This window comes from Pristiophorus japonicus, chromosome 8 (assembly GCF_044704955.1).
Source record: "Pristiophorus japonicus isolate sPriJap1 chromosome 8, sPriJap1.hap1, whole genome shotgun sequence".
Lineage (NCBI taxonomy): Eukaryota > Metazoa > Chordata > Chondrichthyes > Pristiophoridae > Pristiophorus > Pristiophorus japonicus.
Genome location: NC_091984.1, coordinates 119648335 through 119662132, shown reverse-complemented (window position 1 = coordinate 119662132; position 13798 = coordinate 119648335). Strand labels below are relative to the sequence as shown.

The window sequence follows — 13798 nt, the reverse complement described above, 5'->3', positions numbered from 1 at the left end:
TTGGTTAGGCCTCAGCTGGAGTATTCTGTCCAATTCTGAAGACCACACTTTAGGAACAATGTCAAAGCCTTGGAGAGAGTACAGAGGAGATATACTAGAATGGTACCAGAGATGAGGGACTTTAGTTATGTGGAAAGGCTAGAGAAGCTGGAATTGTTCTCCTTAAAGCAGAGGAGATTTAAGAGAAGTGTTCAAAATAATGAAGGGTATTGATAGAGTAGATAGGGAGAAATGGTTTCCATTGGCAGGAGGGTCGGTAACCAGAGGCACACAGATTTAGGATAATTGGCAAAAGATCCAAAGGAGAAATGAGGAGAATTTTTTTACGCAGCGATTCAACAGTAACTTTCAAAAGGGAATTGGATATATACACAACAACTTGTATTTATATAGCACCTTTATCGTAGTAAAACATCCCAAGGCACTTCACATGGGTTTATAAGACAAAAAAATAATTTGACACCGAGCCAGATAAGAAGAAATTAGAGGTAGGTTTTAAGAAGCATCTTGAAGGAGAAAAGAGAGGTGGAGAGGTGGAGAGGTTCAGGGAGGGAGTTCCAGAGCTTAGGGCCGAGGCAGCTGAAGGCACGACCAACGATGGTTGAGCGATTATAATCAGGGATACTCAAGAGGCCAGAATTTGAGAAGCGCTGATATCTTCGATGGTTGTGAAGCTGAAGGAGATTGCAGAGATAGCGAGGGACGAAGCCATGGAGGAATTTGTAAACAAGGATGATAATTTTGAAATCGAGGCGTTGCTTAATCGAGAGCCAATGTAGGTCAGCGAGCAGTCGTGATGGGTAAGCAAGACTTGGTGTGAGTTAGGACACGGGCTGCCAAGTTTTGGATGGCCTCACGTTTACGTAGGGTAGAATGTTGGAGTAGTCAAGCCTAGATGTAACAAAGACATGAATGAGGGTTTCAGCAGATGAGCTGAGGCAGGGACAGAGACAGGCAATGATATGGAGGTGGAAATAGAGGGTTTTAGTAATGCCTTGGATATGTGGCCGGAATCTCATTTCAGAGTCAAATATGACACCTAGGTTGAGAACAGTCTGGTTCAGTCTCAGACAGATGCTGAGGGAGGGATGGAGTCGATGTTACGGGGAACGCAGTTTGTGGCAGGAACCAAAGACAATGGCTTCGGTCTTCCAAATATTGAATTGGAGAAAAATTCTGCTCATCCAGTACTGGATGTCGGACAAGCAGTCTGAAAATTTAGCTACCATGGAGGCTTTGAGAGAAGTGGTGGTGAGGTAGAGCTGGGTGTCGTCAGCGTACATATGGAAACTGACACCATGTTTTCGGATGATGTCACCAAGGGGCAGCATATAAATGAGAAAGAGGAGGGGGTCAAGGATAGATCCTTGGGGAACACCAGAGGTAACGATGCGGGAATGGGAAGAGAAGCCATTGCAGGTGATTCTCTGGCTACGATTAGATAGGTAAGAAAGGAACCAGGCGAGTGCAGTCCCACCCAGCTGGACGATGGTGGAGAGGTGTTGGAGGAGGATGGAGTGGTCAACTGTGTCAAAGGCTGCAGACAGGTCGAGGAGGGATAGTTTACCTATGTCACAGTCACAAAGGATGTCATTTGTGACTTTGACAAGAGCTGTTTCAGTACTTTGGCAGATGCGGAAACCAGATTGAAGGGGTTCAAACTTGAAGTTCCTAGAAAGATGGGCATGGATTTGGGAGGCGACAACACGTTCAAGGACTTTGGAGAAAAAAGGGAAGGTTGGAGATGGGGTTATCCTGTAAAAGGGAAAAATTCCAGGGCTATGGGAAAAGGGCAGGGGTGTGACAATAATTGGATAGCTCTTTCAAAGAATGGCCTCCTTTAATGCTGTGTGATTCTATGATTCTAGATGTTTCAAAAAGAAAATCAAGTAAAAGTTAATGTACAAATTCTTAATTGAATAGTAAAGTGTATTTACAGAGGTAATACCAACCAACATCATTAAAACTGATTATCTGGTCACTGTTCTTACTGCTGATTGCTGTGCAGAAATTGCCTGCTGAGTTTCCCTATATTATAACAGTGACAACATTTTATTGGCTATGAAGCACTTTGAGATGTTCTGAGGTCATGAACGGTGCTATATCTTTAGAGCATATTAGCAGATTTCCCTGTGGCTACGGTCGTAACTAAGGGTTGTTAGTCCAGCGACAATAACCTCCGCTCAGATTCCGGCTCGAGTGGCTTTAAACAACAAGCTTTAATATAGATTGACTAATAACCGTATTTGTTTTATATAACTGTTCTACACTATTATATTAAATGGCGAGCTATTAATACAACCTGTTTGTCTTTCCACAAAGGCTTGTTCAAGTTGATCAGACTTGCAATCTTTCGTGGAGGGGCTTCCGAGTACCGAGAGTTCGCGTCACAAATTACAGTTCTTCTGTTTCCAGCGTACTGGCTCTTATAAAAGCCTGTGCGAACGTGCAACTATGGTGGTTCCGCCCTCTTTTTCAACATATAAGATTGTTACAAAAAATGTTTTTCTTCAGTTATGTTTAGTATATTACAGTCTTTTAGAAAGGCGCCTGAAGAAATAACTAGAAGAAATATAACAATTTACTGAGCTTTTCTAAGTACATGCTATTTTGATCATTTTAACTGTTCTGTATTGTGTCTGGTTAATAAAATATTAGACTGAATTAAATTGAAATTATTGAGGTTAACTAACCAATTAAACTGTGAAAAGCTGACTTTCATTGTTGTCACAAAGAAATTCTGGTTATTGGAAATTATGTGGACGTCTCTAATTCCAGACACGAGACATATTAAAATTTGCAACCTTGAATGTTTCATGTTTTGAAATTGCTATCTCTATGGCAACAATCTGGAGACATCTTGTAATTGGACTGTTTTAACTAACCGAAGAGTTAATTCCTAATGAAGGTTTGAAAGTACAAAGTGTCATGTATTCAACCAGCATTGTAACCCATGTATAATCTGACCTAAGTTGTACACTGTGAGAACACTGACCACTAGGTGGTGAACTTGTGGGAGACACTCCTAACCTAGACCTTCAGATCTAAAAGGGCAAGCTCCACCCACTTCCTGCACTTGAGTGCGATGGAATAAAGGACAGGTCACAGACTGACCTTCTCTCAAGCATGGGCCCCGTGTGCATTTATACTGTATAGTAAGGACGTATCAATGGCGACAAGAAACTGGGATTTAAACCACGCGAGCATGGCCACTAGCAGAACAGACGAGAGGTACTGTGTTAAGGGATGGTTGGGACAGAGATTCAACATTGTTAAAGCAGCACACAGTTCTCCAGGCAGACAAGGGCAGTCGGGCATGCCCCAACATGTAGTCGAACCCAGAGGGGGAGTTCGACAGAGACAATGGCAAGCTGAATGGCGATTCATGCCATTGCAAGTGACAATGCGGCCAGTAATGGGGCCATCAACACCTGTTAATGGCGCACTCAAGGGCAATAACAGGAGCAGTCAGGGACGATTGACTGGCAAGGGACCTTTTGTTTCAAACAGCAGCTCATGCTGGAGGCGTGGAGGCATACACTCAGCCGGAGTTTGCAAAGGTGAGCAAAATACCTGCAGAAATGAACGCTGGGGGAAATCGCTGGAAGCTGAAGTTCAGCGAGTTCATGTGGAGCACGTATACAGTTCATACACCAGGACGCCACCAATAATGATGAAAGTGCTCCTCAATGGCATCCCAGTATCAATGAAGCAAGACACGGGGACCAGCCAGTCCCTGATGGGTATCAAACAGTTCGAAAAGTTGTGGGCGTCCAAGGCCAGGAGGCCAAAATTATCGCCGATTGATGCACAGCTACGGACATACACAAAGGAGATCATTCCGGTGCTAGGCAGCGCCACGGTAGTCGTGACCCACAAAGATTCGGAGAACAGGTTGCCACTCTGGGTTGTCCCGGGGGATGATCCCGCACTACTGGGGAGGAGTTGGCTTGCTGTCATGAACTGGAAATGGGGCGACGTCAATGCAATTTTCTCTGTGGAGCGAGTATCATGCTCACAGATCCTGGACAAATTTGACTCATTATTTCAACCCGGCATTGACACTTTCATGGGGGTCAAGGTAGTGATTCACATAAACCCGGACGCCAGGCCAGTACACCACAAGGCCAGAGGGTGCCGTACGTGATGCGGGAAAAGATAGAAGGCGAATTGGATCGCCTGCTGAGGGAAGGCATCATCTCGCCAGTTGAATTCAATGACTGGGCGAGCCTGATTGTGCCGGTGCTCAAGGTGGATGGGTCAGTCAGGATATGTGGCGATTACAAGGCCACCATCAATCGGGTGTCACTCCAAGACCAGTACCCGCTACCGAGAGCGGAGGAACTCTTTGCGACGCTATCCGGTGGCAAACTTTTTTCAAAATTAGACCTGACCTCAGCTTATATGACCCAGGAGCTGGCGAGTGAGTCGAAGAAGCTGACCACCATCACAACACACAAGGGGTTGTTTGAGTACAACAGATGTCCGTTCGGGATTCGCTCGGCCGCCGCGATCTTCCAACGAAATATGGAAAGCCTCCTCAAGTCGATTCCAGGGACGATGGTTTTTCAGGACGACATCCTCATTACGGGTTACGATACTGAAGAACACCTCCACAACCTGGAGGAGGTGCTACGCAGACGGGACCGGGTAGGGCTGCGACTGAAAAAGGCGAAGTGCGTCTTCCTAGCTCCAGAGGTAGAATTCCTGGGGAAGAGGGTAGCAGCAGACGGGATCAGCCCTACTGCGTCCAAGATGGAAGCGATCCAGAGAGCACCCAGACCCCGTAACACGACGGAGCTGCGTTCATTCCTGGGGCTCCTGAACTATTTTGGTAACTTTCTTCCCAAATTGAGCACGCTGCTAGAGCCGCTACACATGCTCCTACGCAAAGATCGCGAATGGGTCTGGTGGGACAGCCAGGAAAGGGCGTTTAATAGAGCACACAGTTTGTTATGTTCCAACAATCTGTTAACGCTTTATGACCCATGTAAGAAACTTGTGTTAACGTGCGATGCGTCGTCCTATGGTGTCGGTTGTGTGTTGCAGCATGTCAATGCCAAGGGTCAGTTACAGCCGGTAGCTTATGCCTCCAGAAGTCTGTCCCAGGCAGAAAGGGGCTACGGGATTATAGAAAAGGAGGCGCTCGCATGTGTATATGCGGTAAAGAAAATGCACCAGTACCTGTTTGGCAGGAAATCTGAGCTGGAGACAGATCACAAACCTCTAACGTCCCTTTTGGCCGACAACAAGGACTTGCAGAGAAGGAGGGAGTATTAAACTAGAGTTCTTAAAATTAAAGTTGGCTTTGAATGACTCTTATGGTACAATGTGTCTGCCCAATGATTTAATTCTGTTCCCAGTCTGGGCATTTGTAGTTACATTTGGGAACCCCTTGCAATACAACCATTTACAACCCCCACCCAACCCACCCCCTCCCCCAAACCAAGCTGCAGCACCAATAGAATCGTACTCTAGTCCTTTACCGAGGCATTGGCCAGGGTCTGGTTTGGGCTGGGGCCAGGGTCTGGTCCTCTCTGGGGCCAGGGTCTGAAATAAAAACAGAAAATTCTAGGACTACTCAGCAGGTCAGGTAGTATCTGGAGAGAGAAAGAGTTAACTGTTCAGGTCGATGACCAGGTTTGGTCTGAGTTAGGCCAGGGTCTGGGCTGGTACCAGGGGTCAAGGACAGGGTCTGTTGTGCGCTCCGGTCAAGGACACAGTCAGGTCTGGTCTGGGGTCAAGGACAGGGTCTGGTCTGAGGCCAGGGTTCGGTCTGTGGTCTGGGCAGGGCTGGGGGTCAAGGACAGGGTCTGTTCTAGGCTGGGTCAAGGACAGGGTCGTGTCTGGTCTGGGACTAGGTGCATTACCGGAGGCTCACTCTCCAGCTGGGCACTGTTGTCCAGCTGGCCCCGGGTGTCGGTGTGGATCATCTCCCACCCGCGGAGGTGGACAACTCTCAGCGAGTCCCCGCCCGGCCAGGCTGGGCTGGGCTTCAACAAACACGGCCAAGTGCTGGAGGCGACTCCTTGGAAGGGAAAGTTTACACAGCTCTCGGCGGAAGCCGAGCCGAGACTTATTTTTTAATATAAATAAGTAACAAAGATTTTGTCCTGGGAGCTCCGGACCAATCTGCACAATTAAAAGAATTCACACCACTTTCCCGGGAGTTGAGGGGAAAAGAGCATAAGAGAAAAATGCTAAAAACTAAAGGCCATCGGAGTGACCGTCCTTTATCTGGATTCAGGCATTTGTCTTAAACACAAAATTCTAATTTAGCTTTACCCTTTAAAGAGAAAGACATAAACAAAAAAGACAACCCCTACCAGTACACTCGCACCCCACTGCTGTGAATGTCAGGCTGGGTGACTATCAGAGACGCTGTCCACAGCATAGACTACAGGCAGAACCGGTACTACAAGTGACGCCATCGGCTTTCCACAACAATAAGTTTCACGTAAAATACATACAAACACGCGATTGGGCCCAAACAGTCTCGGTCAGCACTTTACTTCCCACACAAGCAAGTAATCCCAATCGCATTTACTCATAATCTTGAGTGCTGACAGTTTCTGTCTCCACCACAAATCCAGGAAGTGAATTTCACAGCCTTATAATTCCCTGTATAAGAAAGGTTTTTTTGCTCACTGTTCTAAATAGCTTACATTTAATCTGGTGTCTCTGCCCTCTCATTCTAGACCCTTCAACTACTTCTGTCCACTCTGCCCCTTCCTTTCATAATTTTAAACCCTGCTCAGTTTTAGCTGCAGCACACTGGCATGCGAATCAGAAGGTTGTAGGTTCAAGTCCCACTCCAGCGACTTGAGCACAAAAATCTAGGCTGACATCGGTTTCTATGTCTAACTCCATTTTAGATGACTCTAGTGCGAGGATATCTCATTCACACAATAGTATGTGCGTGCGGGGGCTTGTTTGGTTAGTGTAATTGTTTATCTATTTTGAGCTGGGGAATATACAGTAATACAGTTCCAAGACGAGCCAGACTTTAGACATCTAATCATCATCATAGGCAGTCCCTCGAAGTGAGGATGACTTGCTTCCACGCCAAAAAGGGATGAGTTCACAGGTGTTTCAATGAAGGACCTAATATTCCAGATCCTGAACTACATCTTGAAGGGTGGAAGATGCCTGTGCTTAGATTATTTTAATGTGTGGTGGCCGTTGCACCCCAGCCACCACGTGGGCTTGACAGAGCTAGGTCTTGGTCCAGTGGCAAGGCAACTGGAGACCAGCTCTGCTGCACAGACCTAGTGCACACACACATTGCAGTGTGGGCTGGCCCGTGTTTCCCCTGGGCCCTCGCCTCTCCTGGGCCCCGGTCACTTCCTTCTACAGTCTCTTGCCACTCCTTCGCCCCTCCTGCTGTGCCTGCCCACACTGCAATCAGCGACCTGACTTTGCAGCCGCCGCACGCTGTTGCCTCTGATGGCCCCGGCCTGCTGATGGTCTTGCAGGCTGGGACCACGCCGCTGCACGCTGTTGCCTCTGATGGCCCCGGCCTGCTGATGGTCTTGCAGGCCGGGACCGTGCCGCTGCACGCTGCTCCCTCTGATGGCCTCGGCCTGCTGATGGTCTTGCAGGCCGGGACTGTGCCGCTGCACGCTGTTCCCTCTAATACAGCATCAAACAAATTTTTGAAATACATTTCCTCATTGACTTTGTCCCGAAGTATGTCCTGGTTCTGCCGTACAAATGTGATGTAGGTGTCTGCGAGGTCCATTCCAGGTTGAGGTACATCCACGTACTTTGCAGCTGCTTTCACAGTGAACGACAGTATTGAGGAGAAGAAGGTTCCTTCATCATATCTTGACAATTTGGATAGTACACATTCCAGTATGAACACAAACTTTGAAACCAGGAGGGAAATAATTTCTTTGAAGGTTTCTTCAATCAAATCATCGATCTTTGAGTGATACTGCTGCGATCTCGAAGGGTTCCTTCCGCTCCAATGCATGGGGCAGACAAATTCAGAACTTTGTGGGTTTTTTAGCCTTTAGACATGGTGCTAAATCTTCAACCAATTCACTGATGTTGAACTGAGGTGGAAGGGATTTGTCTGATACCCTTTGATAAATATTCCAGTTTTATTGCAACACATTAGATGTCACTCCTGCTATTATCCAAACGGGTTCAGTGACACAGCTGTATCCAATAAGTCCAACTCTTTCCAGTTACTCCCTTTACTACATTTAGGCCAGTGCGAGATGGTACTGTCCACCGGTACGCTCGCGGCCTTCTGCGAGAGGTGGGCGCTGGAGGGACTGGAGTGCATCGTCACCCCCGGCAACCAAATTTTAATTTGATTTTATATGTTTTAAAGTTTAATTTGTTTTAATTGCCGGGTTTTAGTGTCCCCCTCCACTTTTATAGGGGGCACTTGTATAATTTGTGGTTTTAGTGCCCCCCCCAAAAAAAACTAAAAAGGGCACTTAAAAATTGTTTGTGTGTCCCCCCCCCCCTTTTAATCAGGGGACACTTGATTTAATTGATTATGTTTTTGCAACAAAAGAGTTGTAGAGCTGTTGAGTTGGGAGTGGCTTAGCCAGTCACATAGAAACATAGAAATATAGAAAATAGGTGCAGGAGTAGTCCATTCGGCCCTTCGAGCCTGCACCACCATTCAATATGATCATGGCTGATCATGCAACTTCAGTACCCCATTCCTGCTTTCTCTCCATACCCCTTGATCTCATTAGCTGTAAGGGCCACATCTAACTCCCTTTTGAATATATCTAACGAACTGGCCTCAACAACTTTCTGCGGTAGAGAATTCCACAGGTTCACAACTCTCTGAGTGAAGAAGTTTTTCCTCATCTTGGTCCTAAATGGCTTACCCCTTATCCTTAGACTGTGACCCCTGGTTCTGGACTTCCCCAACATCGGGAACATTCTTCCTGCATCTAACCTGTCCAATCCCGTCAGAATTTTATATGTTTCTATGAGATCCCCTCTCATTCTTCTAAATTCCAGTAAATATAAGCCTAGTCAATCCAAGCTTTCTTCATATGTCAATCCTGCCATCCCAGGAATCAGTCTGGTGAACCTTCGCTGCACTCCCACAATAGCAAGAATGTCCTTCTTCAGATTAGGAGACCATAACTGCACACAATACTCAAGGTGTGGTCTCACCAAGGCCCTGTACAACTGCAGCAAGACCTCCCTGCTCCTATATTCAAATCCCCTCGATATGAAGGCAAGCATGCCATTTGCTTTCTTTACTGCCTGCTGCACCTGCATGCCTACCTTTCATGACATAGAAACATAGAAACATAGAAAATAGTTGCAGGAGTTGGCCATTCGGCCCTTCGAGCCTGTACTACCATTCAATAAGATCATGGCTGATCATTCCTTCAGTACCCCTTTCCTGCTTTCTCTCCATACCCCTTGATCCCTTTAGCCATAAGGGCCATATCTAACTCCCTCTTGAATATATCCAATGAACTGGCATCAACAACTCTCTGCGGCAGGGAATTCCACAGGTTAACAACTCTCAGTGAAGAAGTTTCTCCTCATCTCAGTCCTAAATGGCCTGCCCCTTATCCGAAGACTGTGTCCCTGGGTTCTGGACTTCCCCAACATTGGGAACATTCTTCCCGCATCTAACCTGTCCAGTCCCGTCAGAATCTTATACATTTCTTTGAGATCCTCTCTCATCCTTCTAAACTCCAGTGTATAAAGGCCCAGTTGATCCAGTCTCTCCTCATATGTCAGTCCATCCATCCCTGGAATCTGCTGAACCTTTGCTGCACTCCCTCAATAGCAAGAACGTCCTTCCTCAAATTAGGAGACCAAAACTGAACACAATATTCCAGGTGGGGCCTCACCAAGGCCCCGTACAACTACAGTAATACTTCCCTGCTCCTATACTCAAATCCCCTTGCTATGAAGGCCAACATACCATTTGCCTTCTTCACCGCCTGCTGTACCTGCATGCCAACTTTCAAGGACTGATGAACCATGACACCCAGGTCTCACTGCACCTCCCCTTTTCCTAATCTGCCGCCATTCAGATAATATTCTGCCTTCGTGTTTTTGTCCCCAAAGTGGATAACCTCACATTTATCCACATTATATTGCATCTGCCATGTATTTGCCCACTCGCCTAACCTGTCCAAGTCACCCTGCAGCCTCTTAGCGTCCTCCTCGCAGCTCACACCATCACCCAGTTTAGTGTCATCTGCAAACTTGGAGATATTACACTCAATTCCATCATCTAAATCATTAATATATATTGTAAAGAGCTGGGGTCCCAGCACTGAGCCCTGCGGCACTCCACTAGTCACTGCCTGCCATTCTGAAAAGGACCCATTTATCCAGACTCTCTGCTTCCTGTCTGCCAACAAGTTCTCTATCCACGTCAGTAGATTACCCCAATACCATGTGCTTTGATTTTGCACACCAATCTCTTGTGTGGGACCTTGTCAAAAGCCTTTTGAAAATCCAAATACACCACATCCACTGGTTCTCCCTTGTCCACTCTACTAGTTACATCCTCAAAAAATTCCAGAAGATTTGTCAAGCATGATTTCCCTTTCATAAATCCATTCTGACTTGGACCGATCCTGTCACTGCTTTCCAAATGCGCTGTTATTTCATCCTTAATGATTGATTCCAACAGTTTCCCCACTACTGATGTCAGGCTAACCGGTCTATAATTACCCGTTTTCTCTCTCCCTCCTTTTTTAAAAAGTGGTGTTACATTAGCAACCCTCCAGTCCATAGGAACTGATCCAGAGTCGATAGACTGCTGGAAAATTATCAGCAATGCATCCACTATTTCTAGAGCTACTTTCTTAAGTACTTTGGAATGTAGACTATCAGACTCTGGGGATTTATTGACCTTTAATCCCGTCAATTTCCATAACAGAATTTCCCGCCTAATAAGGATGTCCTTCAGTTCCTCCTGCTCACTAGACCCTCGGTCCCCTAGTACTTTCGGAAGGTTATTTGTGTCTTCCTTTGTGAAGACAGAAACAAAGTACTTGTTCAATTGGTCTGCCATTTCTTTGTTCCAGAATCTGACTGCAAGGGACCTATGTTTGTCTTCACTAATCTTTTTCTCTTCACATATCTATAGAAGCTTTTGGAGTCAGATTTTATGTTCCCGGCAAGCTTCCTCTCGTACTCTATTTTCCCCCTCTTAATTAAACCTCTGCTGAATTCTAAATTTCTCCCAGTCCTCCGGTTTGCTGCTTTTTCTGGCTACTTTGTATGCCTCTTCCTTGGATTTAACACTATCCTTAATTTCCCTTGTGAGCCATGGTTGAGCCACCTTCCCCGTTTTATTTTTACTCCAGACAGGGATGTACAATTGTTGAAGTTCATCCATATGATCGTTAAAGGTTTGCCATTGCCTATCCACTTTCAACCCTTTAAGTATCATTTGCCAGTCTAATCTAGCTAATTCGCGCCTCATATCATCAAAGTTACCTTTCCTTAGTTTCTGAATTAACTTTGTCATTCTCCATCTTAATAAAGAATTCTACCATATTATGGTCACTCTTCCCCAAGGGACCTCGCACAACAAGATTGCTAATTAGTCCCTTCTCATTACACATCACCTAGTCTAGGATGGCCAGCTCTCTGGTTGGTTCCTCGACATATTGGTCGAAAAAACAATCCCTAATACACTCCAGAAAATCCTCCTCCGCTGCATTGCTACTAGTTATGTTAGCCCAATCAATATTTAGATTAAAAAGTTACTGCTGTACCTCTATTGCACACATCCCTTACTTCTTGTTTGATGCTGTCCCCAACCTCACTACTACTATTTGGTGGCCTGTACACAACTCCCACTAGTGTTTTCTGCCCTTTGGTATTCCGTAGCTCCACCTATACCGATTCCACATCATCCAAGCTAATGTCCTTCCTTACAATTGCATTAATTTCCTCTTTAATCAGCAACACCATCCCGCTTCCTTTTCCTTTGTCTATCTTTCCTAAATGTTGAATACCCCTGGATGTTGAGTTCCTAGCCTTGGTCACCCTGGAGCCATGTCTCCGTAATGCCAATCACATCGTATCTGTTAACTGCTATCTGCGCAGTTAATTCATCCACCTTATTCTGAATATTCCTCGCATTGAGGCACAGAGCCTTCAGGCTTGTCTTTTTAACACACTTTGACCCTTTAGAATTTTGCTGTAAAGTGGCCCTTTTTGTTTTTTGCCTTGGGTTTCTCTACCCTCCACTTTTACTATTCTCCTTTCTATCTTTTGCTTCTGTCTCCATTTTGTTTCCCTCTGTCTCCCTGCATAGGTTCCCATCCCCCTGCCATATTAGTTTAACCCCTCCCAAACAGCACTAGCAAACACTCCCCCTTGGACATTGGTTCCGGTCTTGCCCAGGTGTAGACCATCTGGTTTGTACTGGTTCCACCTTCCCCATAACCGATTCCAATGCCCCAGGAATTTGAATCCCTCCCTTCTGCACCACTGCTCAAGCCACGTATTCATCTGAACTATCCTGCGATTCCTACTCTGACTAGCACGTGGCACTGGTAGCAATCCTGAGATTACTAATTTTGAGGTTCTACTTTTTAATTTAACTCCTAGCTCCCTAAATTTGTCTCGTAGGACCTCATCCCATTTTTTACCTATATCGTTGGTACCTATATGTACCATGACAACTGGCTGTTCACCCTCCCTTTTTAGAATGTCCTGCACCCGCTCGGAGATATCCTTGACCCTTGCACCAGGGAGGCAACATAGCATCCTGGAGTCTCGGTTGCGGCCGCAGAAACGTCTATCTATTCCCCTTACAATTGAATCCCCTATCACTATCGCTCTCCCACTATTTTTCCTGCCCTCCTGTGCAGCAGAGCCACCCACGGTGCCATGGACTTGGCTGCTGCTACACTCCCCTGATGAGTCATCGCCCTCAACAGTACCCAAAGTGGTGTATCTGTTTTGCAGGGGGATGTCCACAGGGGACCCCTGCACTACCTTCCTTGCACTGCTCTTCCTGTTAGTCTTCCATTCCCTGGCTGTGTACCCTTTTCCTGCAGTAAGACCAACTCGCTAAACGTGCTATTCACGTCATTCTCAGCATCGTGGATGCTCCAGAGTGAATCCAACCACAGCTCCAGTGCTGCAATGCGGTCTGTTAGGATCTGCAGGCGGATACACTTCCCGCACACCGGAAGCGTCCCTGACTTCCCACATAGTACAGGAGGAGCACAACACATGTCCGAACTCTCCTGCCATGACTTAACCCTTAGATAAACTTAATTTGGCAACAGTGCGAAAGGTTACTTACTGATAAAGAAAAGAAAAAGAAAAACTACTTACCAATCACCAGTCAGTCACTTACCCCCTTGGCTGTGACATCACCTTTCGATTTCTTTCTACTTCTTTTTTGCCTTCTCTCCCCGCTGCAGCTGCACCAGCTGGCCTTTTATAGGCCTCCCGCCAATCTGCCGCCCAAACTCCCGCCTCTCTGACTGATGATACCCAGGTCTCGTTGCACCTCCCCTTTTACTAATCTGTCACCATTCAGATAATAATCTGCCTTCCTGCTTTTGCCACCAAAGTGGATAACTTCACACTTATCCACTTTATACTGCATCTGCCATGCATTTGCCCATTCACCTAACCTGTCCAAGTCCCCCTGCCGTCTTCAAGCATCCTCCTCGCAGCTCGCACTGCCACCAAGCTTAGTGTCATCTGCAAACTTGGAGATATTACATTCAATTCCTTTGTCTAAATCATTAATGTATATTGTAAATAGCTGGGGTCCCAGCACTGAACCCTGCGGCACCCCACTAGTCACTGCCTGCCA

The 13798-nt window shown here is 46.3% G+C and overlaps 1 protein-coding gene across 4 annotated transcripts in view; it reads right to left on the bottom strand.

The window, feature by feature from the left end:
- LOC139268732 (flavin-containing monooxygenase 5-like) overlaps window positions 1-13798 on the bottom strand; it is a 141965-nt gene that overhangs the window by 50673 nt on the left and 77494 nt on the right. For 2 of the 4 annotated variants that reach the window (XM_070887360.1, XM_070887363.1), the window contains exon 1: window positions 6327-6403. The exons of the other annotated variants lie outside the window; for them this stretch is intronic. The gene's annotated coding sequence lies outside the window, so the exon portion shown is untranslated. Of the gene's footprint in view, window positions 1-6326; window positions 6404-13798 lie in introns of those variants that run through there. 4 annotated transcript variants of the gene reach the window in all.